Genomic DNA, 23507 nt, shown 5'->3' with positions numbered 1-23507 from the left:
GGTGATTGGGTCCACAATCCTAGGTACCAATGAGGTGCTCCTTTCACAATGCCTGTGGCCCATCTTGGTAGAAACAGAGAAAGCACTAATGGGGCTGAGGAGCTTTGGGAGTATAGAGGTGTGTTGTTACATTACTGCATTTGGTATTCCTAGGCATGAGGTAGTTTCTTTCTGTCCAGGCATTAATGTCTCCTTTTTGCTATTAAATATTTACAATATGATTTAAATAAATCTCTCATGATGCAGTTTGATATTCAAATTTTATTACCATAAAGGGTATATTCATTTCTATTTTATTTTCAGTGTGCTACCTGTATATAACAACACAATTGATTTTTTAAGCCTGCTTCTTATGTCCCATAGCTCTACCAAATTCCTTTATTATTGCTTATAATTTTTTGCTTGATTTCTTTTGATTTTCTAGGTCACTGGTAAAAAGCAACATTTTTATTTCTTCCTTCATATATTTATCCTTTTTATTGTCTTTCCTCACAGTACTGATTGCAGGCTTCTCTGCTACTATATTAAATAACTACAATGAAAAAGACATCTTTGTTTAGTTCCTTTCTTTTTTTAAGAAAATAACTAACATTTCTAAGAAAATGACTTAACATACATAATGTACCTTGCATCTAACTGCACTCAATATATGTAGGTTGAAATGAAATGAATAATCCATTTTAAATAATTAAATATTTAAGTAATTTAAGGAAAAAAGCTATCCATCTAATCTTAAAGAATTCAATACAAAATGGATTTTAAACATGCCAAAGTTATTTTCATCACATGTTAAGAAAATAGAATGATACTTGCTATTTTGTTTTTCTACTAGTGCAGTTAATTATGTTAAGGCTTTTAATTTCTGCATGATAGTTTTGAACTGTATGATTGAATGGTTTGGGTTTCGTAGTAAATAATTTCTTTTTTAAAAAAATGTTTTATTTATTTAGTTTTAGAGAAAGAGGAAGGGAGAGGGAAAGCAAGGTTGAGAAACATCAATGTGTGGTTGCTTCTTGTGCCCCCTACTGAGAACCTGGCTTGCAACCCAGGCATGTGCTCTGACTGGGAATTGAACTGTCAATGCTTTGATTCACAGGTTGACACTCACTCCACTGAGCCACACCAGCTAGGGCATAAATAATTTTCTTAAGGTGTTGTATTGCATTTCCTGTTTAACTTGGGGATTTTTGCATTTATTTTTCCACAGTGAATTGTTATATTTTGCTTTTCTGATTGGTAGGTGTCAGATATGAGAATTAGCCATATTAGCCTCAATAAGTATTACACTTTTTAAATATTTTTAAAGACTATATAAAACTTGATTTGGCCAAGATTAGGAATAGGTAGATACACTTGGCTTCCTTGCACAACCAAAAGAAGGACAACAACCAATTTCAAAACAAAAAACAACCAGAAATGCCAGAAAATCGATCTGTATGGAAGCCCAATAACCAAGGAGTTAAAGAAAAAATATTCATCCAGACTGGTAGGAGTGAAGATGGACAGCCAGAGCAGAGAGGATGTGCAGCAAGGTGGTGGTTGGTAGACAGCACAGTGAGGTGGTGGTTGGTAGACCAGGTGGTCCCACATTTGCATGCAGATAAACTGGGAGGAACAACTGGGGAGTGAGACAGACCACACAACCCAGAGTTCCAGAGTGGGAAAAGAAAGCTTCAAAACTCCTGGTTGTAAAAACCTGTGGGGGTTGTAGCAGTGGGTGAAACTGCCAGTCTCATAGGAGAGTCCATCGGAGGGGCCCACAGGGGCCCCTAGACTGTACACAAGCCCACCCACCCAGGAATCAGCACCAGAAGGGCACAATTTGCTTGTGGGTAGCAAGGGAAGTGACTGAAAGCAGGATAAGAGCCAAGCAAGGGGTTTCCTCCCTGACCCCTCCCCTACATCCAGTACCACAACACAGCAAAGTAGTTTGCCCCACCCTGGCAAATACCTAAGGCTCCACCCAGTACAACATAACAGGTGCATGGAGACAAAGAAATATGGCCCAAATAAAAGAAACCTCACAGATCAAAACTCCATAAAAAGAGCTAAGTGATGAGGAGATAGACAACCTCTCTGATGCAGAGTTCAAAACACTGGTAATCAGAATGCTCACAGAAATGATTGGGTGTAGACACAAAATGAAGGAAGAAGTGAAGGCTATACAAAGTGAAATAAAGAAAAATATACAATATATATGGAACCAAGAGTGATGGGATGGAAACCGGGACTCAAATCAATGGTGTGGACCAGAAGGAATAAATAAACATTCAACTGGAACAGAATGAAGAAACAAGAATTCAAAAAAGTGAGGAGAGGCTTAGGAACGTCCAGGACAACTTTAAATGTTCCAATATCTGAGTCATGGGGTGCTAGAAGGAGAAGAGGAAGAGCAAGAAATTAAAAAATTATTTGTAAAAATCATGAAGGAAAACTCCCTCAGTCTGATAAAGGAAATAGACATGCAAGCCCAGAAAGCTCAGAGAGTCCCAAAGAAGTTGGACCCAAGGAGGAACACAGCAAGACACATCATAATTAAGTCACCCAAGATTAAAGATAAAAAGAGAATCTTAAAAACAGCAAGAGAAAAGGAGATACTTGCCTACAAAGGAGTTCCCCTAAAACTATCAGCTGATTTCTCAAAAGATACCTCACAGGCAAGAAGGGGCTGGAAAGAAGTATTCCAAGTCATGAAAGGCAAGGACCTACATCCAAGATTACTCTATCCAGAAAACCTATGATTTAGTATGCAAGGGCAGATAAAGTACTTCCCAGACAAGATCAAATTAAAGGAGTTCATCATCACCAAGCCCTTATTATAAGAAATGTTAAAGGGATTTATCTAAGAAAAGGATAAAAACTATGAACAGTAAAATGACAACAAACTCACAACTATCAACAACTGAACCTAAAAGCAAAAACAAATTAAGCAAATAGGAACAGAATCACAGAAATGGAGACCACATGGAAGGATGTTAATGGAGGGGGGAGATTGGGGGAAAAGGTACAGGGGATAAGAAACACAATTGGTAGGAACAAAATAGACAGGGGGAGGTTAAGAATAGTATAGGAAATAGATAAGCCAAAGAACTTGTATGTAGGACCCATGGACATGAACTAAGGGGGGAGTGGAATGCTAGAGAGCATGGGGGTAGCAAGCAGAGGGGGACAAATGGGAGAAAAAATGGGACAACTGTAATAACATAATCAATAAAATATACTAAAAAGACTATATAAAACTTGAGCATCCTTGATTTTTCTGAAAGTTAAGAAAACCATCTAGGCAGGGAATCCATGTAAAGTAGGTTCTTATTTCTTGTTTGATTATTAGTCTGATCATGTTCTTTTTTTCACATTATTTCTTGAAATTCAAAAACATGTGAAGGATTATGCCCTTCTAGTTAGATATCAACTTTAATACGATGAAACAATAATTCTACTAAATTATAATAAATACCAAAAATGCATTTTCTTTCTCATTTACTGACTTTATTAGTAATCTCACTAGGGCTGGAACTCTGCCTGGTTCACCAACTTTTCCACAGAGCCAAGTACAATATCAAACTCACTGTAGGCATTAAGTAAATGTGTATGAAATGAGTGAAATAAAAGATGAGCCCCTTTCTACATAAGATAAAAGTTTAATTTCCAAAAGTTGCCCCTCTTTTATTTTATTTCCAATTCATACTTCATCTTTATATCTTGGGAGTCGGAACTACTTTATGAAATAATAGATTTTTAAATGATTTATAGCTTGCCTAGTCCAAAAGGTGGATTGAAATATTAAATGGTATAAAACTATTATAAGTTTAAAGATAATAAAAAATTTTAAGTGTGGAAAAGTAGACATGTTAAGCACTGAGAAGGGTTAGATATTTGTAATAAAATGGCAAAAATTTCAGCATTACATTTTGTGGTCTCTCACAGTGTGTATCTCAATTCCTGATGGTGTTTATGTGATTAAGTGTGGATATTGCCCAAATTGAGATCCACTGGCCCCTTCTAAAGTCTCTGTATTTTCCATCACTGTTTAGCTTGTTATGTGCTCTTGGCTCTCACTGCTTTCTGTAATGGTCTTCACATCTGGGGATTTTGCCCTGGCTACAACTGGCCAGATAGGGCCAAGAGTGCCAGTTCTCTATGCCTGGTAGCAATTTCTTTCCCAAGCAATGTTCTTGTCCTACAGTCTAAGAAAGAGGCCTAGATTCATTTGAATTCTTCCAACTCTAAATATGATCTTAATTTTCTTCTTAGTTCCTTTAAAAATTGTGTCTTTGTCTTTGAGATTTAAAACAATTACCAAGGTGGCTTGATTTTGGGGGTGGGGTGGGGTAGAAGAATGGGAAGATCATTCTTTGAGACCTGCACCCACTTGGTATATCCACTGAGATTGTTCTTTTCTTTCATGATATTTTCCCTCAATGATCGTTTTAATAATATATCTTATGTATCTAAGCTCTTTAATTTTTTAATTAAAAAGTTTTTACTTTTAAAATGTGTTGTATGTACTTAAGCTTTCTTTGCTTCTTTTGGCAACTTACATATTTACAGAATAATTTTCTTGATCTATTTTCAAACTTCCTACGTTTCTTTTCATTTATCCTTTTTTTAAAAAATTGTGTGATGCCTGCTGGGATACAGGTTTCTGATGGAGAGCCAACCCTCCTGGCAGAGACATTCTGGGAGTCTGACCCAGCACAGCCTGCATTTCCAAATCAAGCTGTTGGGGGAAGTGATTTAGAGGTGAGAGGTGAGGAACTGGGGCATGGGGGAGGCGAGGGGAGGGGCAGTAAACATGGGTCAAGGAGAATATCTCAACTGGTTTCACAAACAGCCTGGGGAATGGGGTCTGAGTCAGTGAGGGCGTCACTGGAATTCAGACTTAGACTAAATCAGAGAGCTGGTCCTTTGGGTGTTGAGACCAGATAATACAGAAGCCCAGACAGTTCAACTTTTCTCTGAAGAAATAGTTAGGAGGGAAATAGAGTGTCCGTGCAAAGACAAAGCTGCCAAGAGACCCAGACTTGCTTTCCCTCTTCCTGCCCACCGGTCCCAGGCCAGCTGTGAACTGGAAACCGCAAAGCTTGGACCAGTGCCTGCAGCCACGAAGACCTCAGGCGAACAGGGCCTGACCAGAGCTGGCTGGAGTCAGGTAGTGTCCACGTGGGGCCCTGAATCTTACACTTTCATCAGGGTTCCTTTCTTGACCTGGAAATAATTGTCTCCTGCTTCTCCTAACTATGGGTCAACTGCTGTTGCAGGTTGGGGTTGGGAAGCAGATGGTGAGGTGAAGTGCAGTGTGCAGGACATCGGGAGCCCCAGGAGTCCACACTGTGCAGGGACAGCGATACTGAGCTGTGAGGAGGTCAAAGAAGCCTCGCAGCCTCTGAGGAGCTCCGGCCCTTCAGAGATGTTTAGTAACACCCCACCGTCAGGCACTGAGTGTGAGCTGTGCTGTGGGTGGTCCTTAAAGTGACTGCATGTGTAGCAATCCCTGAAGGGAAGAGTCTGACAGCTGTGGGCCACCTGCTGCCAGCACCCAGCAGCTGGGGCAACCTTGAAGGGGGATGAGGACAGCTTCCCAGGCCCTGAAATCATTAGGTTGAAGAGACCCTCCTTGCAAAGAGTACAGACTTCCTAGCGTAGCAGGGAGACAGGGGAGGACACAACCCATTATACTACAACCCGGTAATTACTGTAATTGAAGTGCGCTTAAAATGTCAGCATGGGTTTTTGTGTAAGTACACACAAAGGATTATTTACAATTACATAGGTCTTAAATTAATTTTTAAACAGAATATTGTCAAATCTGTTTTTCTTAAGACTACACCCAACTACAATTCTTGTTATTTACAAATCTAGCAAATTTTAAATAAATGTGAAATGATCACTTTCCATATGATTTTTGAGTAATGTACTGTCCATGCAAGATGAACACGTTTAATTCTCTCTGAACAGTCTAATTTACACACTTAGCTAAATGTGCCGAATATTTTAAACTATATTCACATACTTAATGTATACAATACTTTGTTTCTCATTAAGTCTTTTAAATGCCAAATAGGGAAAACTTACAACTCTAACAAAGAAATCTTCCCAAATGTTTAAACAACTATAGTAAATTGATTATAGTTAATCTATAAATATTAGACTAATATATTTTTAAAGATTTTATTTTTATTTATTTTTAGAGAGGGAGGGGAGGGAGATAGAGAGAGAGAGAGAAACATCAATGTGCGGTTGCTGGGGGCCGTGGCCTGCAACCTAGGCATGTGCCCTGACTGGGAATCGAACCTGCGACACTTTGGTTCGCAGCCCGTGCTCAATCCACTGAGCTACGCCAACCAAGGCAATATTAGGCTAATATTAATATTTTTACTAAACTAACTCAAATGATTTTACAAATTTCAACTTTAAAATCTGTGCCTAAATTCAATTATTAGTTTAAATTGAGATATTTTTCTTTTCAAAAGGTGAACAGGTAACTATTGAATTTAAAAACTAGAGGAAAAAACCCAGTCATTATGTGTGGACCTTATTTACTTCTTGATTCAAAAAAAAACTTAACAAAAAAATTAACAGCATTCATGAGACAGAAATTTCAACACTGATGAATGCTTGATGTTATTAAGAAATCATTATCACTTTTTCTACATGTATGATGTGCTGTGACAGCTGGGATTTGCTCCCAAGTTAAATGAGAGGAGAGACGTGGAAGTGGGTAGATGTCGAAGCTAAGTGATAGGTTCATAAGGGCTCAGTGGATGATGCCATAAATATCTGCATTTGCTTGAAATTCTGCATCATATATTTTTAAAAATAAATTGGAATTTTAAGATCAATTTCTGAGATTCCTTAAGATATCATATATAGTCAATAAAAAACTATCAAATAACAAGCTCACAGATTGTCCTTATTTTTGCAAAGTGTATTTCTTAACTAATCCTAAAATATGAATGTTGTGGATTTTATTTGTTTCACCTTCTTTTCTAAAAGTTAAGATTGAAAACACATCCACGAGGCAGTGGGCAGTGGGAATCAGCATTGTTTTAAAGCTCCAGCTTACTCTAACGTGCAGCCAGGGTTAAGAAGCACTGTGCTAATTCAGTTCCCAAGAATCTCCCAGAGACTTGTCAGCACACAGGAGGCTGGCTTGGCCCGAGGTTCTCACCCAGGGGTCTGAGAAGACAACTGAGAATCTGCACTTCTCACAAGTTCCAGATGATGCTGATGTTGCTGGTTCAGGGGTCCCAGTCTGAGAATCACTGTGGCATGGCAAGCAGATTTGCCACCTAAAGAGAGTCACAGGTACTAGGTCAATTATACGGAGGCTATCTCGAGTGGACAGAAGTGGTTTACTGTCCTGACTCCTGACATTGACGTGTTTGGTCTTGTTATGACTGCTATGATAATGAGGTTGGGGTACTCCTTTTCATTTGGGTTTTCTCAGACCTTGTCCCCAGTGTTCAAATCCCACCTTTATCTAATTACATCTTCTAAGAAGAGTAGAGGGAAAGGATCAATTCCTTCCCTTACCCAGCTAGCTTCCTTCACAGCCTGCCTAGACTTACCATACTTTTAGCCCTTTTAAGGCATTTTAGTGTCTTCTACTATAGCTTGGAAAACATTAGAATGCAAATCTTGAGGGCCTGAATTTCCTCACATTTTTTTCTGGTGTTGTGTCCAAAGCTTTTAAGTTTTGTTAGACATGTAGCTGTAGTGTCAGAGACTGCCTGGGGCTTCACGGAGGAGGTGGTCTCACACTGAGTCTCAGGGATGAGAAGAGGTCTGGAAGGTGAACAAAAGAAGCAGGAGCAGAGGGAACAGACAGTCTGGTGTTTGCATGATTACTGGAATGTCAAGTGGGGTGTGTTGGGGGCTACATGAGGCAGGGGGAGGGAGGAGTGAGAAATGAGGCTGAACAGACAGAGAGGAAGGGACCAGATATTGTGAAGAGAGGGCTTTGTAGGCCATAGAAGGGAAGAGTAAGATTTTTTTCTGGAGACACTGAAAGGCCCATTGAAGCATTTTGAGTAGAAGAGCAACCCTATGATATTTGTATGTTAGAAAGATTATCCTGTCAGCTGTGTGGAGGATGGTCTGAGCTCACACCCAGAAACAGGACTTCATCAGTAGGGAGATTATTTGAGCAGAAATGATGCACGGGGACCTAGGCTGGGGCAGTCATAGCAGGGATGGGAAGAGAGGATGATAAGAGGTAGACATGTTTGCACGCTGATGTGTGTGTATGTATGTGTTTGTAGTCTGCTTTGTCTCAACCAGATTTAAGGCAGTTTAGATAAGTGCATAAAACTTAAGACAAAAACAAAATCCTTAATCAATGCAGAAGGAAGCAGGACAAATAGAAAAACAAAATAGGAAAGATAAGATGAGGCCATGCACGAAGTTCATATTGGAGCATTGAGGTCCTTATGTTTGCCTGAGGTGGGTCATGAATTTGGCTGACTTTATAAAAATCAATACAATGAGAGGCTCCATCTATCACTTGGTTCACAGAGCCCATAAGATAAAAGCACTCCAACTGCTTGGGAAGAACATGAGGAGTGTTGGTTCTGAAAATAGAGCAATTTCTCCCATAGAGCCTCAGAAAGCGCAGAGGTCTGATGTGCCAAACAAAACCCTTAACATCACAGAGTGAGAGGATCTTGTTTTTCTAAGAAATGGTCCATTTGAGTGGAGATTCAAGAATTTGGACTGGATCATATGGTCCTAGCAAGCCCTCTTCTGAGTATCTGCCTAAAAAACTCCAAAAAGATTTATTTGCAAACATATGCACTCCTATGTTCATTGTAGGATTATCAGAGTTGCCAAGATATGGAGACAACCAAAGCATCCTTGGATAGATGATTGGATAAAGAAGATGTAGTACAAATATACTGTGGATATACTACTCAACCATGAGAAAAGATGCAATACTGCCATTTGCGACAACATGAATGCATCTTGAGAATATCATGCTGAATGAAATAAGTCAGACAGAAAAAAGCTAAGAACCATATGATTTCACTTGAATGTGGAATACAAAACTAAAAGCAACAAATGAACAAACAAGAAAACCAAACAAAAACTCATAAGCACAGAGGGATGGGGTGGGGAGGTAGTAAAGGGTAAAGGACGTCAAATATATAGTGACAGAAGATCTGACTTGGATGGTGAGCACACGATGCAATATACACATAATGTATCATAGAAACATACACTTGACTTATATAATCTTATTAACCATTGTCATCTCATTAATTCAGTTAAAAAGAACACTTCAGACTGAAGGTAAGGCTTGGTCATGATCTTTCCCTTAAGTGAGGGGCCTGGTGGGCCAGCTACCAGACCAGGCTTATTGGCAAATGTCTGTCTTGTCAAAGAAGGAGTAAATACTGTCCTATAAACAAATAAAATGTTAACAACATCAGCAAGGAGGCTCTGGAACAGGACACATTGTAGCCAAGCAGGCATGGAAGATGTTGAGACTTCCCAGGTGTGCTCAAACGTAAGGGGCTGAAAAGAGGACTTGGTGCCTTGTTATCTGAGGGAGTGAGGGATTGAGTAGCATGTTAGACCATGCTCCATTAATGACTTGCACCAAATGACTGGCCAATCATTCAAAAGGAAAAAAAGCAGGAGGAGAAGTAACTCAAACTTTGAGGTTTGGGTGATGGTGAGTTGGTGGACAGATAGCAAACTTCTTGCCCCTCCAATTGGACAGGGCTTAGGTGTGTTTCCCACAGTGTCTCAGAGGACCCCAGCAGGACTGAATGCTAGGTGCCCACAGGGATGAGCTCCTAATTGGCTTTCTCCCTTCCCTGCTTCACTTCTCATTCTTCCCTGAGCTTCCTGGGATCACTTTCCAATCACACACTTGCACTCATTTTCTCATCTGAGGGCTGCCACACCAGGTCATCTTTTTATTGTATCCGTACACATTAGGTCTTCTTCTGCTGTGCTCCTGAACAACAGAGCCTTAGGTGCAGGATCTTGTTCATGATTTACTGGGGGAGGGCTCCCAGAAGAAGAGGAAAGTGAGAAGCAGGACAAGGCAGGGCTTAGAAAGCTAACTAAAAATATGGTCTCAGATAGTGACTCACATTAGCCTGATCCCACAGGGAGCCACCTTGGGGCCAGCAGGCCAACCTTTTATGTCCCCAGGGTTAGTTGGTCATTGGCTGAAGTTTTGGGAGGTGGGTAGGGGATGCCACCTCCTCTCCCAAGGCCCTTCCTCTTAGTCACTCTCCAGGGCAATCTCCCAGTGGAGGCTCCCTTTGGCCTTGGGCAATTCTCCTGAATTGGCAAACACCAGCAGCAGTCAGCAGGTGGAGGGACACAAGAAGTGCCCTCTACAGGCCTTTTGGAGTATTACAAGCTTGGTACATTCATTTTCTGTAACCAGTGGATTTGGCCAGGTAGTGTAGCAGGAAGGAGCTAGACATTGTCTGATCCCTGCACTCAGGGAGCTTATAGTTTAGGGAGGGAGCCAGGCAGGAAAACAATTATAGAGGGAATAATACATTCACACTGCATAGAGGTGAAAGCAAACATCTGTGGGAGCTTAACCACGAGGTGGGGAATTTCCAGCTGGGGAATGACAACCCTATAAGGCTTCATAAGGAAGCAGTATTCCAGCTGGCACTTAAACATCATATTGTAGGACCTCACTGATACTAAAATATCCCTTAGACTCTGTGAGGCTCAGATTGCTGTTAGAGCTTCCACCACCAGAAATGAGTGCTACCCTTCCTCCACCCTGCACACACACCACACTCTTGCTCCTGTCAGAAAATTAGGCGTTTTCTTGAGGTAGTGTTTTATTTTCAACTGTGGTCTAATTTGATTTTTTTCTCTTTAGAACAGTATCTTGTTGTTTTATGTTTTTGCGATTCCTGTTAGTATACTTTCCTTAGCAATTATCCTGTGCTAGGGTCTCCCTTCATAACTGGATGAACTCATCTCTCTCTCAATCTAAACACATACCTGCTGTGTCCTCCAGGACTCCACACATGGGCCCAGAATCCTCCCCTGGGAGGTGAGGCAGGCTAGGCTGTCAGTCAACAGGCACCCAGGCTTCCATTGCAATGATTAAAGGAGAAACCCTGAATAGCTCCCCCAAAGCTCTTTTCCTGCCTCTGCTCTGTGTGGTCTGAAATGGTAGCACTCCCCAGGCAACAAAGTCATAGATGCTCCCCGTCAGTGTTTAATTCCAATTTCCTGTCTGGCCATGGGCCACTATGAACCCATCCTTGGTAAGGTTCATATTTTAGATCCTACTTAAAGCCTGTGTTTTGGGGGCTGCTGGCAGTTGGGAGATCTATTAAAAGAAATGGAGCTCTTCTGTAATTGTCCTGCTGAACCTGGGCCCCTGACTTCCCCACTGCAGTGCCAGTGACCTAGGACGAAATCCTGGGGCTGGGGTAGCGTGGGGTGCACCAGGAAAGCACAGGGATTCTTGAGGGAAAAGACAAAGATTAAATCTAGAGGCTCCTCTCCATCTATTCAATCTTTCAAAGTTTCAATCAGCCAGTCTTACCTGACAAGCTCCACAAGTCAGAAAAAAAAATCCTATTTCCTCTTGAGTGAATCATTCATTTCTCACAGCACAGCTGCTACCTCAGGGCACTCCCCAAGGGCAGGGGCAGTCTGGAAGCACCCCACTTCTCCTAGCCTTCCTCCAAGAACACCCTTTCTTCTCACATCTCCCTTCCTGGACCATCCCACACTGAGTTTTCCACCTCTGGGCTGTGCCTAGCAGCAATGGGCTAGGAACATTGAGGAGAAGAAAGTGCCACATCCATAGGCTTCAACTTGAAGAATCTGACATGGGAGAATGACGGGTGACATTTAGGGAGAGGGGTTGTTCTCTCCTTAAGAAGCATTAGCAGCAGGGATGATGGCTCCCCCAGTCCTACTCCCTGGATGGATGGTTGTCCCTGCTGTCTCTCCAAAGGACAGAAGCAAAGAAGGAAGGAATATAGAATTTTCCACATGTCTAGCACAGTAATAGGCATTTCATGTATATTAGATCATTATTTTTTAATTTCTATTTTTTTATTGTTGTTCAAGCACATTTGTCTCCATTTTCACCCCACCTCAGCCTCCCACCCAATCCATCCCCACCTACCTCCAAACCTACCCTCTTTGGCTTTGTCCATGTGTCCTTTATACATGTTCCTTGATGGATCTTCCTCTATTATCCCCCGTTATCCTTCTTTCCCCTCCTCTCTGGTCACATTTGTTCTTTATTTCAATGTTTCTGGTGATATTTTACTTGTTTGTTTTGTTGATTAATTTCCACTTATAGGTGAGATCATATGGTATTTGTCTTTCACTGCCTGGCTTATTTCACTTAACATAATGCTCTCCAGTTCCATCCATGTTGTTGTGAAGGATAGGAGCTCCTTCTTTCTTTCTGCTGCATAGTATTGTGTAAATGTACCATAGATTTTTTATCCACTCATTTACTGGTGGACATTTAGGTTGCTTCCAGTGCTTGGCTATTGTAAATTGTGCTGCTATGTACATTGGGATGCATAGGTTCTTTTGAATTGGTGTTGTATTACTAGCCATCAGAAAGATGCAAATTAAAACCACAATGAGATACCACTTCACACCAGTCAGAATGGCCATCATAAACAAATCAGCCAACAACAAGTATTGAAGAGGTTGTGGAGAAGAGGGAACCCCAGTGCACTGTTTATGTACATTCGGTCATTTAATCTTCTCTATTATTATTCCCATTTTTCCCAGCAAGGAAACTGAAGTGTCCAGGGCCACACAGCTAGTAAGTGTTGGCACAGGATTAAAGACAGTAAGTAGATGCCTGAGTTCAAACCTTTGGGCTTTCTACATCAGCTCAATGATCAAGTTTATTATGCAAATATTGTAGAATCTTGTCCCAGATTACATGAGTCTGGGAAGCCAAGGACGAGAAGGGTGGCACTCTCTCCAACACATCCAGAGACCCAGTCCTGACATGTGTTCTTCCTTTGCCAGGGTGCTGGGCCCTGTTGGTTTAGAGACCCAAATGCAAGGGAGAGATATTCCACCAGGGGACACAAATGATGCCAGAGAGAAACAGGGGCCTGCATGCTTCAGACCTCCCTCCCTTGGTCCCCACAAATGAAGTGCCTCTGGCTTTCTTCAGTCCCAGACCAGAGCAGCGCACAATAGGCCAGTGGCAGACAGTAAGACCTCCTCATATTCCTACTTTATATTTCAAAGTGCATGTGTGCATGATACAGGATTTAACTTTCACGTCACTTATATCTGTTACATAAGGCAGATGTCATGCTTCTCTTTTTACCAATGAAGTGATTCTGTGATGAACCCCCTGGGTCTCCTTCAAGAAGGAAACTTTCATTCCTCTACCTGCCTGACCCTCATGATTGCCTCCAGTGAAGAGAGCTCCTGTCCAGGGCCACACCCCTCCCAGAGCAGCCCCCAGCCAGGGACCAAATGATACAAGGACAAGCCAACACAGACCCATCTTATCTTCATATGCCCCTTCACCGGGTTGGCCGAGGCTTCCATGCAGTCTGCACTACAACCCAGCTTCTGCCCATGCAGGAGTCCAGCCCTTCCCTCTCCCAGTTGTTGATCTCAAGAGCACCCCTGATAAACCTCTTCCTCACCTCTGAGTCTGCTCTCAGGAACCCAACTCTCCTGAAACCTAGGAGATCCAGAGATGTGAGTCTGAGGTAACAGAAGGAGGACCAGATGGAGTGTTGAGGGGTCTTCTTTTCTGTTTCCTGTTTTGCCACCAACAGACTATGTGAACTGGAGAAGCCACATGGACCTCAGTTTTTCCAAGTGTACCAGAAGGGTTGGGACTGGATCATCTCAATGGTCAACAAGTTCTAAGATCACTTGATCTTAAGGAACTCATATGAGAACTGTGATCAGAACTTAAAATGTCCACATTTTACAGGATCTTCCCACCAGTCCTGACTTTGTAGCAGGCACTTGGGCATGGCCCCTGGGGCCCTTAGAGAGACCACTTCTTAGGCTGACACTGAGAGCTTAGGACAGCATTCTCTAAGATTTGCTCCCACCCCTCTTCACTTTTCCCCAAATTGGGAGGAATTCATTCTTCCAGCAGCTTCTACCAGCTTGACATTTCATTCACTGAGAGGGCTGCATCAGCAGCCACTGCCTCACCTTAGCCCAAGCCTGGTGTTGTAACCCTTTGTCCTCTCTGACAGTAGGAAGGTGCTGGGTGCCAGGGAGAAGCAGGATGCTGCTCTATGTAATGGGTGGATATATTTATACCTGAGAAGGAAGGATAAAGGTAGATACATGTGGTGGGTGAGGGGACTCCAAATGCTAGGCAGCAGAAGCCCTCCCCCTCCTCCATGCCCTTCTGCAGGTGCCTTCACTCAACTACCTATTGCTCCAGCCCTGCTTCTTGGTACGCCTATCCTGACCTGCACCCCCACCTCCTTTCCCTGTCATATTAAGAGTCCACAATTTCCATCCCACTCGGCTTTTCCTTAGAGCGAGCTGAACACCTGACCTTTAGCCCTCAGTTTGTTTTTTACAACATGAGCATGACAACCAGATTAGAGAATTAGATATGGTTGGCAATACCCCAAAAGCCCATATTGCAAACTGACCATGCAAAATGATCGGCCTGTGAGCAGAACATCTGTGAGAGTCTCAGGCGGCCCACACACTGTGCCTTGGCGGGGCTCTGGAGAATGGAGTCAGCCCCTCTGTCTGCCCCATGTGCCTCCCTGCAGCTTTCCCTCTGCAGTGCTCCAAGCAGGACTCTGGGCATTGATGAATCCCTTTCTCAGCACTTTGCACTTGGCCTCCAGGGGGAATGCAGTCAGCTTATTTTATCGAACTGTGTTGCAAGTCTCATCTCCCTCACCAGTCAGGGGTACTCCCAGAGGGAAGGAGCAGCTTCTCAGACTGGGTGCTGGGTAAGGGGGTTTCTGCAGTGAGACCAGGCAGACGGGCCCCTTGGAGGACACAATCTACCTGAGGAGACAGACTCTGCACACATGCAAGCATGCTCAGTATTATGAAAGGAGACTTGGGGTCTCATGTGTTGTGTGACAAGGAGACCTAAAGATATGGATGGGGGTCCTTAAGTAAACATTTTGTCTCCAACAAAAGGGTTAAGCTTCCCTTCCCCATAGAAACTGAACACCTCTGTTGACTCAGCAGAACACAGAGTCATTGAGCTCTGGGTCTGACACTCCCCTTTGCCTCCACCCCCGTGCCCATTCCCCTTTAACCTCAATAGCCCACTTCCCAGGATCATGTTGCTGAATTTGGCCCCACTGCCTGGCAAACCAAAGGCCTGGGACCCCCAAGAAAATGTCTGCTGTCCTTTCCAGTCTGTTTCCTGCACCTTTTGGCTGGGACTCTACCTTTTCCTTCCAAAGACCTTGGGATCTTTCCCCTCTGTTTTCCTAGTGTGTGCCCACCCCACAGTGGACCATCAGTCCATCAGAGGATAAACTGTCCTCAATGGGGGAGCCAGTGGGGTGTGTGCCACCTGCGAGGAAGCTGTGGGAGGAGGCGCACCCTTAAAGCTGTTTCACTCAGGCTTTGGAGATGATGTCTTCCCCCTCGTGCCAACCCCTATTCCCTCCCATGTCTAACCCAGCACCTTTTCCCCACTCCCCTGGCCCCTGATGAAGCAGATTCATGTTGGACTCTGCTTTCCAAGTCTTGCCCTCACCATCCACCAGCCCTCACTCCCAACTCCTGAGTAGAACATGCTCACTCCTTGCCCACCCTCAGAAATGTCCTATAATCGCTTCTCCTTCCCAGCATCTTGCTCCAACTCTTAAAGTTACACTCTCATTAACCTTCATTTGTCAATCAAGTCACTTTTATTATCTCCTAATTTCTCCCACAAGTTTCATAAAAGTCCATGTCCCTGGGTGTTAATGGACACTAAAGTCAAATGGCGAGATTAATGAAGGGGGTTCTTACAAAGGCTGGGGCAGGTTCAGATACCTTGTAGTGTCGGTGCTAACAGCAGCAGGATGCTGTTGCCTCCCTGGGCCTCATGAGGTGAGGGGACAGAGTGACTACAAGACAACAGCTGGAGGGAAAGGGCTGCCCACAGGATTGGTTGGCTTATGTAGATTTAAGCCATCAAGCACAGTGACCTGGCAAGGAGGAATCCTAGGTAAAAAATACCTCAGCTCATTCTCCACCTTTTTCTGATCTGCTGCTGGTACTTCACACTAACACAATCACAAGCCCAGGGCACAGAGCAACATGAAGTGGGTGGAAAGGCAAACTAGACAGATAAAGCAAGAGATCAGGGCAGGTATATTTTTCCTTGTCCTTTCCTAGTTTTTGGCCACTGGATGTAGGTGATCTCTCTGGCCAGTCTATGAAATGAATTCTTTTTTGTATGCCAACTGTGGCATAACCATCCTGGTCTACCAAGCCCTGCCGTAGCCCTCTGTGCATAGAGGCTACACCAAGCTGCTCTCCTGGGCACAGAACTATTTCCCTCCCACCGCAGAGCTGCAGCAGCAGGACATGCTAAATGAGGGATAGAAGACAAACTTAACTTGTGGACTCAAACCTGCTAATCACAACAACACCACCCTGATGAGCACTGGGCTACATGCTTTTCCACATGTCATTTCATTTACTCTTTCCAGTGACTTCATACTCAGCATTTCCATCATCTTGCAGCTGAAGAGGACACAGCTGAAAGAGGTTACATGATGTGCTCGTGATTGCACAGTTAATAAGCAGCAGAATTTCCAAAGCCAAAGAGGGCTCTCCCCTTTGTGTTTTCCAAGCCCCACCACCTGCCATTTGTGGAGTCTGCCTTACATCTGCTTTCCACTGTAGTGATTTTTGTTCACATTTCACCTCTCAACCCACAGGCAGCACGACTGACCTGTTCTGTGTACCTACCATGCCCAGAACACAGCATAGAACCAGTCAGGACATGGGAACTGAAAAAAGGCTTTGGCAATGGGGCCTGAATACCTTCGAGCCCTGGTGAAACCACTCAGTGAAAACCAGGCTTGAACTTGACCCATGAGGTTGGAATTCCCTGGTTCTGCTTGGCAATAGGACTTGATGATGATCATATCTGATTATATATAGGATAGTATAAACCAAATGGGTAGTTATACCGTGCTAAGCTTGGTGGTTTACAGAGTTTTTAAAAAGTCTGGAGACTTCTGCATGTTCATTTAACAGATGAGGAAAGAAGGTTCCAAGAAATTAAGCAAGTAGCTTGAGGCTTGGCATCTAGCAAGTGGCAGACCCAGGATCTGCACCCTCACCTGTTTCCATGGTACTGGGACTCCCCCTGGTGGGAGCAAGACTCTTCCACAAAAATGAGGATTTCCTAGTGACCCATTATAATTATGCATTCACCCCTCCCACCCTGCCCACCCCACCCAGTTGCTCCTATACCAAGTGAAGTCCAGCAGGCTGAGTCTTATTGGAGAAGTCACAGAAAAGTTCCAGGAGGAAAGGAAGGAAATGAAGACTCACAGGAAATGAAGATTTTGCTATGCTCCCATGCTCCTCCCTTGCTTTCTGCCAGACTTTCTGGTACTCTGATGCACACAAGTTTGCACAGCCTGTGCTCCACACAGGGAGCAGGCCTCGGGGCTACACACAGGGCTGGCTCTTCCAAGGCATTCTTGTTCTGGCCTCTTGTGGGAAAATAAAAAACAAGATGCTGCTGGTAAAAACAAGAACATTTCACATGTCATTTTATTTGAGAACATGGGGGATGCTGAGGAGCTGCATTGAGGTCAAGTTCCCCTGGCATTTTGCAGAGTCTCAGCTACCTGAGTCACCTCACTCAATCCCTATTCCCCTGCTGATTACAATCCAGTCACTCATTCCTCTTCCCAGGCCCAGCCCAGAGCACCAGGAGCACGTGCCTACACATGCTTACACACTGTCTCTGTTTTACACATATGCCACATCTCCAGGGTACAATAGTCAAGGGGAGGCAAGTTGCTAAACCCTAGTACCTTGTGCCAGCCTCTAGACACCCATTTCTGATCTCATCTTCAAGCCTTGAATGAAGCACAGCCATAAAATTAGAAGGGAAGCCATTCATTTATACTGAACAGAGTTTCATTTTTCTGAGGTTTCCACACAATCGTCTTTTATGAGCTATAGTAAAACCACATGTTTATATAGTCTGTCTCCCTAAGCCCCAAACATTTTAGAAACATTATCTTACATAGCACCTGGGTTTTGAGAAACGAGGAGCAGACGTGTATTGCTTATGCAAACAGTTCTGAATTTTCCAGATGTATCCATTTCTTTTCAAGTTAGCACCAAGCTTCTTTGGAAGATACCACCTCCCCATGCTCACCACCCCCAATCCCTTCCCTTCCTCCACCTGCAGGTGATATTTGCTTCTAAAAAGAATTTCTGCCTTTGCAGTAATATTGAAGCAATTTTTCTGATTTGTTTTGCAATTCCTGATGAATATCTTTATCTACGTCTCTGTTATAGAGCAGCAGGGTATTGACTAAAATGAAATCACAGTCAATGCTCTTCTCCCTTTTACCCATGCTCAGATCTGGGATTCAATGTTAACTCTTCCATTCTCTTCATCTCCTGTATTAGGTTAGCTGCCAGGTTTCTGCATTCGTTGTGCAAAGTGGTTTTTGCATTTCTCTTCATTTTCTATTGCTGCCACCCTACTTGGACTTGTAAACTCATAGTTGGGCTATTTCACCAGGCTCCCAACAAGTCTCCTGTTTCAATCTATCTGCCACCTTGTAGCCTCATAAATCTTGTTTGCTACTCTCCACAGAGGCCTTCTCCTGGCTGTCCAACCTCTATGGAACACAACCCCTCTCCTTGATCAGGCTGTTTTTCACTAGAACACAGCCACACCTGCTTATTTACACACTGTCTGTGGCTGCTTTGGGAATACAAAAGCAGAGTTTAAAGCCTCAACTATTTACCATCTGGTACTTTACAGATAAAGCTTGAGGACCCCTGGCATATGGAATAAAGTCAGTGTCCCCTAGCACAGCGAGCAGGCCTCTGTATGACCTGGACTCCACCAGTCTCTCCTGCCTCATTTCTGCATGTGTCCTCTGCAGCTCCTTGCAGTATCAGCCATTAATGGGTGAGCCCTTTAACCAGCCTGTTTCATGTCTCTCTATTGCTCCTCATGCCTGAAGTTGTCTTCTGAGCTCCCCAGCTCCCTACTAACACCAGCCAGCCATCCGAAATTCAGCTCAGGACAGGACTCTTCAATGACACCATCTCTGTACCACAACCACCCTTTGGAAGCTCCCACTCCATGAGCTCAAGGCTGCTAATTTTGCACCTCACTGAACTCTTACAAATATTTCCCACAACTTCTGCTTATGTCTGTGTTTCTCCTCCTTCAGACAATAAGTCCCTGGAGAGTAAATAGTGTGTTTCAATCATTTTTATATTCCTAGAGCTTGGTACTGTACCTGAAATATAGTAGATATTCAATAGATGTTGAACAAATAAATGAATGAATGCAGAACCAGCTCTGAACTTCCCATATTTCCCCTCTCACTATGTGCACTTTTGGTCTGGCCTCATGGGCCCTATGCCACCTCACTGAGTCTGACCCTGAGCTTGTCTTGTCCTGTCCACACTCTCTTGGCTTGAGATCCTTCCCCTTCAGAGGAAGCCCCTGCTGCTCTTGCCCACATTCATGTTCTTCCCACCTCAGGTCATTGTGGCTCTCAGCAATCCTCTCGTCTTGTCCTGTCACATGACTAACTGGGCCATCTGAGTATCTCTTGTGTGACAGGTGTTTACAGTATCACAACTGAGGAGTGCAGCACCAGAATCCAGGCTCCATCATTTTCTAGGTGTGTCAGCCTTGGGGAACTCAGTACCGGTACTTTGGTTGCCTCGTCCACGAATGGGAGTGACTAAGTGTACTTCCCTGGCTGATACAATGACAAGATAATATATAAAAACACCCAGTACCAACCAGGACCCTGATAGATGCACATTTACTCATTCAAATATTTATTGATTATTCATTAAATGCCAGGCAGTGAATGAGATATGAAAACAATATACAAAACCAAAACCAAGTTTCTACCCTCATGGAGCTGACTTTCTTATGGAGCAGACAGGCAATGGACAAGAGAAGCAGAAAGCTTAGAAGGTGCGAGGTGCTTGCAGACTGAAAAAATAGGGAAGGGGTAGGGATTTCAGTGTTATTAGATGGCAATTTTTAAATAGGTTTTTCTATCTGCATGTTCCTTTTTTATCCATCTTTGGAGTCCCCCATGTGATGCTTTCTAATGTTAGCCAGTGGGGTAAGCATTTAATAAAAATACTAGTTGAGTGAACAAAGAAAAAAATGAGGGAAGGAACAAATGTGCTCTTCCTCATTTCTCAGCAAATGCTTTCTAAATATTTCTCACACAAGCCAGGAGGGCCTTCCATGAGCAGTGTTCTTTCAGGAGGATAGTTGTCATAGGGAGTAGTAGTTGTATGAAATGGATCTGCGAGGGAGAATCTGACTTTGAGAAACAAGTTAGAAGTTTCACCCAAACATCTAGGCTGATCCAGGGGACACAGCTGCCAGACTCAGAGAAGGATTCAGTGAGATCCCATTTTGTGGGAAAATTTGAAACTAAACCCAAGGTCCTTCAGCATGGAGATGGGAACTTTTGTCATCCTCACTCCACACTGTAGTCTCAGAGAGAATTCTGAATAAGGCAGGTGGTGGCAGGTGGTGGTAGAGGGAGGGGTGGGGAGAGACCCAACCTGGATTTCTGAACATTTCTCCTATCTATCTCTTCTCTTTCTTTCCCCACATGCAAGCCCTTCTCCACAGCGCTTCTGACTCTGCTGGATCTATTCCTTGCCTATTAGTCTATCACTTGAATTTAGTGCCCAGAGCTTAGTTTGACCCTGGTCCTTACTTTCCTCAAAAATAATTACTCCTGAATGTGAGGCCCAGGCCCTTCAATCCACCAGGACTCACAAAAATAAGCAGGTGAGAAAAGGTATATGTTGAGGCAGCCCATTGAATAGAAAGAACCAGAGAGATCCAAGGTCAAATCCCAGCTACTCATAGAGAGCTACTCTATGACCTTGAGTAAGGCTTCTCTCAATTTTCTGATATGTATTATTAAAGAATAATTTTTTAAAAAGTTAAGCTCATGACTCTTATATGAACATAAAATGACAATATATCAAAGATTTTATTTAATTAATAAAATTAATTAATTAATTTAATTAATTTAATTAATTAATAAGGGAACCACTGAGATGTGACAACCAGTTGAGAGGAAAATTCAAAGAACACACATCTATAGATGATTAGGAATTATAAAATAAAATTCTAAATATCTGCAAAACTGGTCAATCACTATGGGGAAATAATCAGGTGCATCTGAACCACATATACTTCATTTGCATTCATAAGGATGAGAACCATCCAATCTGTTTTCTAGAACTTATGAGTTGTAGGCACCTCAAAGACAATGAACTGTCTAGGCCCCACCACAGTCAGATAACCTGGCATCTTGCAGTAGGAAGAATACCAAATGGGTATGTTTCTGTTGTAGTTGTGTTCCCCCAACCCCATTTCAAAGTCTGTCACAAATTTGCCTAACAGAAATATGGGAATATTATCTAAAGCAATGTATATAAAACATCTAGCACAGTTCTTGGCACATCATGGTCAATCAATATCTGGAAATGTCCTTCCCTCTCAGGCTGATCAAATCACAGGGAGAGCTTTGCTGCAATGCACATGCTGAGAAGTGTGTAACAAGGGCCCCAGGGTTGAGAGTTGAGAATCCTCACAACTGGCTAGGAAAGTCTTTCCCCAGTGGCACCTGTCCCAGAGAAAATCACCCAGCCACCATAGCCATGCTGCATTTCATCGTCATCTTACAGCATGTATGCTATGGCCACTTCTGTGTCAGGCATCACAGTTCAGTGAGGTGGACTGTCCAGTCTTGTTCTCATTCCCATTTTACAGCAGAGGAAGGTGGTTCAGAGATTAAATAGTGTGACTAAAGTCACATGGCTAGTAAGTGGCAGAGCCAGTATTGAACAGAATCCCATGTTTCAGAAGACTTTGAGAAAAGATTTATATTGAAGACCTCCCACCCCTGCTCCTCAAGGCCTAAGTTTATTGCTCTCTCTGTGCTTCTAGAAGTCTGTGAATCAAACTCAGCTTTCCTTGAACAGACAGGTTTAAGTAAGTAATAAGTTTTATATTGCAGATTATTAATCTATTATAGTGATTTCATCAACCTGTAAAATAACTGTCTATGTAATATAAATTTCATAGCTCCCTTTCCCAACCAAGCCCATAAACATCTTGTGAAGACTGGGTGTGCCAGGATTCAGTGTCCCCAGGTTACCCAGGGGCAGTTTCAGGAGATGTTGGAGGAGCTGTTTGCTGGATACTGGAGGAAGAGTGCTCCTGCTCTTGAAACAGAAGCCATTCCAGGCAAAACCACAGCTCCCACCAAAGCCCCATTCCTCTCCCCCACCAGACTCTCAGAATCCTCCTCCAGAGCCCTTGGCTATGCCATTCTGCACACCCATTAGAGCAGTACATCTAGACAATAACCTCCTAACCTGTGCCTCTGCTTCACCTCTTTCCTCCCATCAGTCACAGCCTGCTAATGTGAGAGTCAGATCATCCACTCCTTAGCTCAGAAAAATCCAGTGGCTTTCTGTTGCAGATGGGGTTTTCTGGAACAGATTGTGCCAGGCAATTTAGTGTGCAGGATGTATATGTACTAGTGCATATGTTTAGGGTGATTGACATCTTTGGAGAAAGAAGGAAGCAAGACTGACTGGAGGGAAAAGTTAAGCTGCAATGCAGGTTCAACCAATGACAGCTTCAGTCACCCCATGAGGATTCTGGACAACTCCATTCAGGAGTGTTCACATTTCTGTGTCATCCTCCAGCCACCTCCACCTCCACAATTCCAGGAAAGGAAGACACAGACACAGGGGCTTCCCTCAGCCACTCGCTTCCTCCCCCTTACCCGAGGGAAATGTCACACTGAAGACGGGACAAGGTGGCTCTTGTCACATTAATTCTCAGATTTCATATCTCCATGTCAATTAAATGTTTCCATATTCCTATCCCACAGCTTGAGGAGTAATATTAGTTTAATGTATTAAGAGGAAAGTAATTAAATATTTGTTCTGGGGTAATTATATATAAATTGCATGACAATTGAGCTGGCAATATAATTAGTGAATCTTAATTGGAGGCCCTTTTACAATCGATGCTTAATTTACTAACAACTGTTTTGGCTTAAGAGCAAATTAAATGCTTTGGCCTTGCACACCCATTACATGCAGAACCCGTTCACTTTCCGGCTGGTTGCAATGAAAATGTTTCTGCTGTCAGTGAGTTATGTGATCTCTAGGAATTTTTTTACCCTCTCTGGAACTCAGTTTTATTGTTTATAAAATGGGGTGATTGAAAAAAATAGTACTGACAACTAACATATATTGAATATCTGCCATGAGTGGGATGCTCAACTCATAAG

Source organism: Phyllostomus hastatus, unplaced genomic scaffold (assembly GCF_019186645.2).
Source record: "Phyllostomus hastatus isolate PE091 unplaced genomic scaffold, TTU_PhHast_1.1 phas_contig_40, whole genome shotgun sequence".
In the NCBI taxonomy this organism is placed as follows: Eukaryota; Metazoa; Chordata; class Mammalia; order Chiroptera; family Phyllostomidae; genus Phyllostomus; species Phyllostomus hastatus.
The sequence above is the reverse complement of the archived record's forward strand: the minus strand, read 5'-3'. Positions refer to the sequence as shown.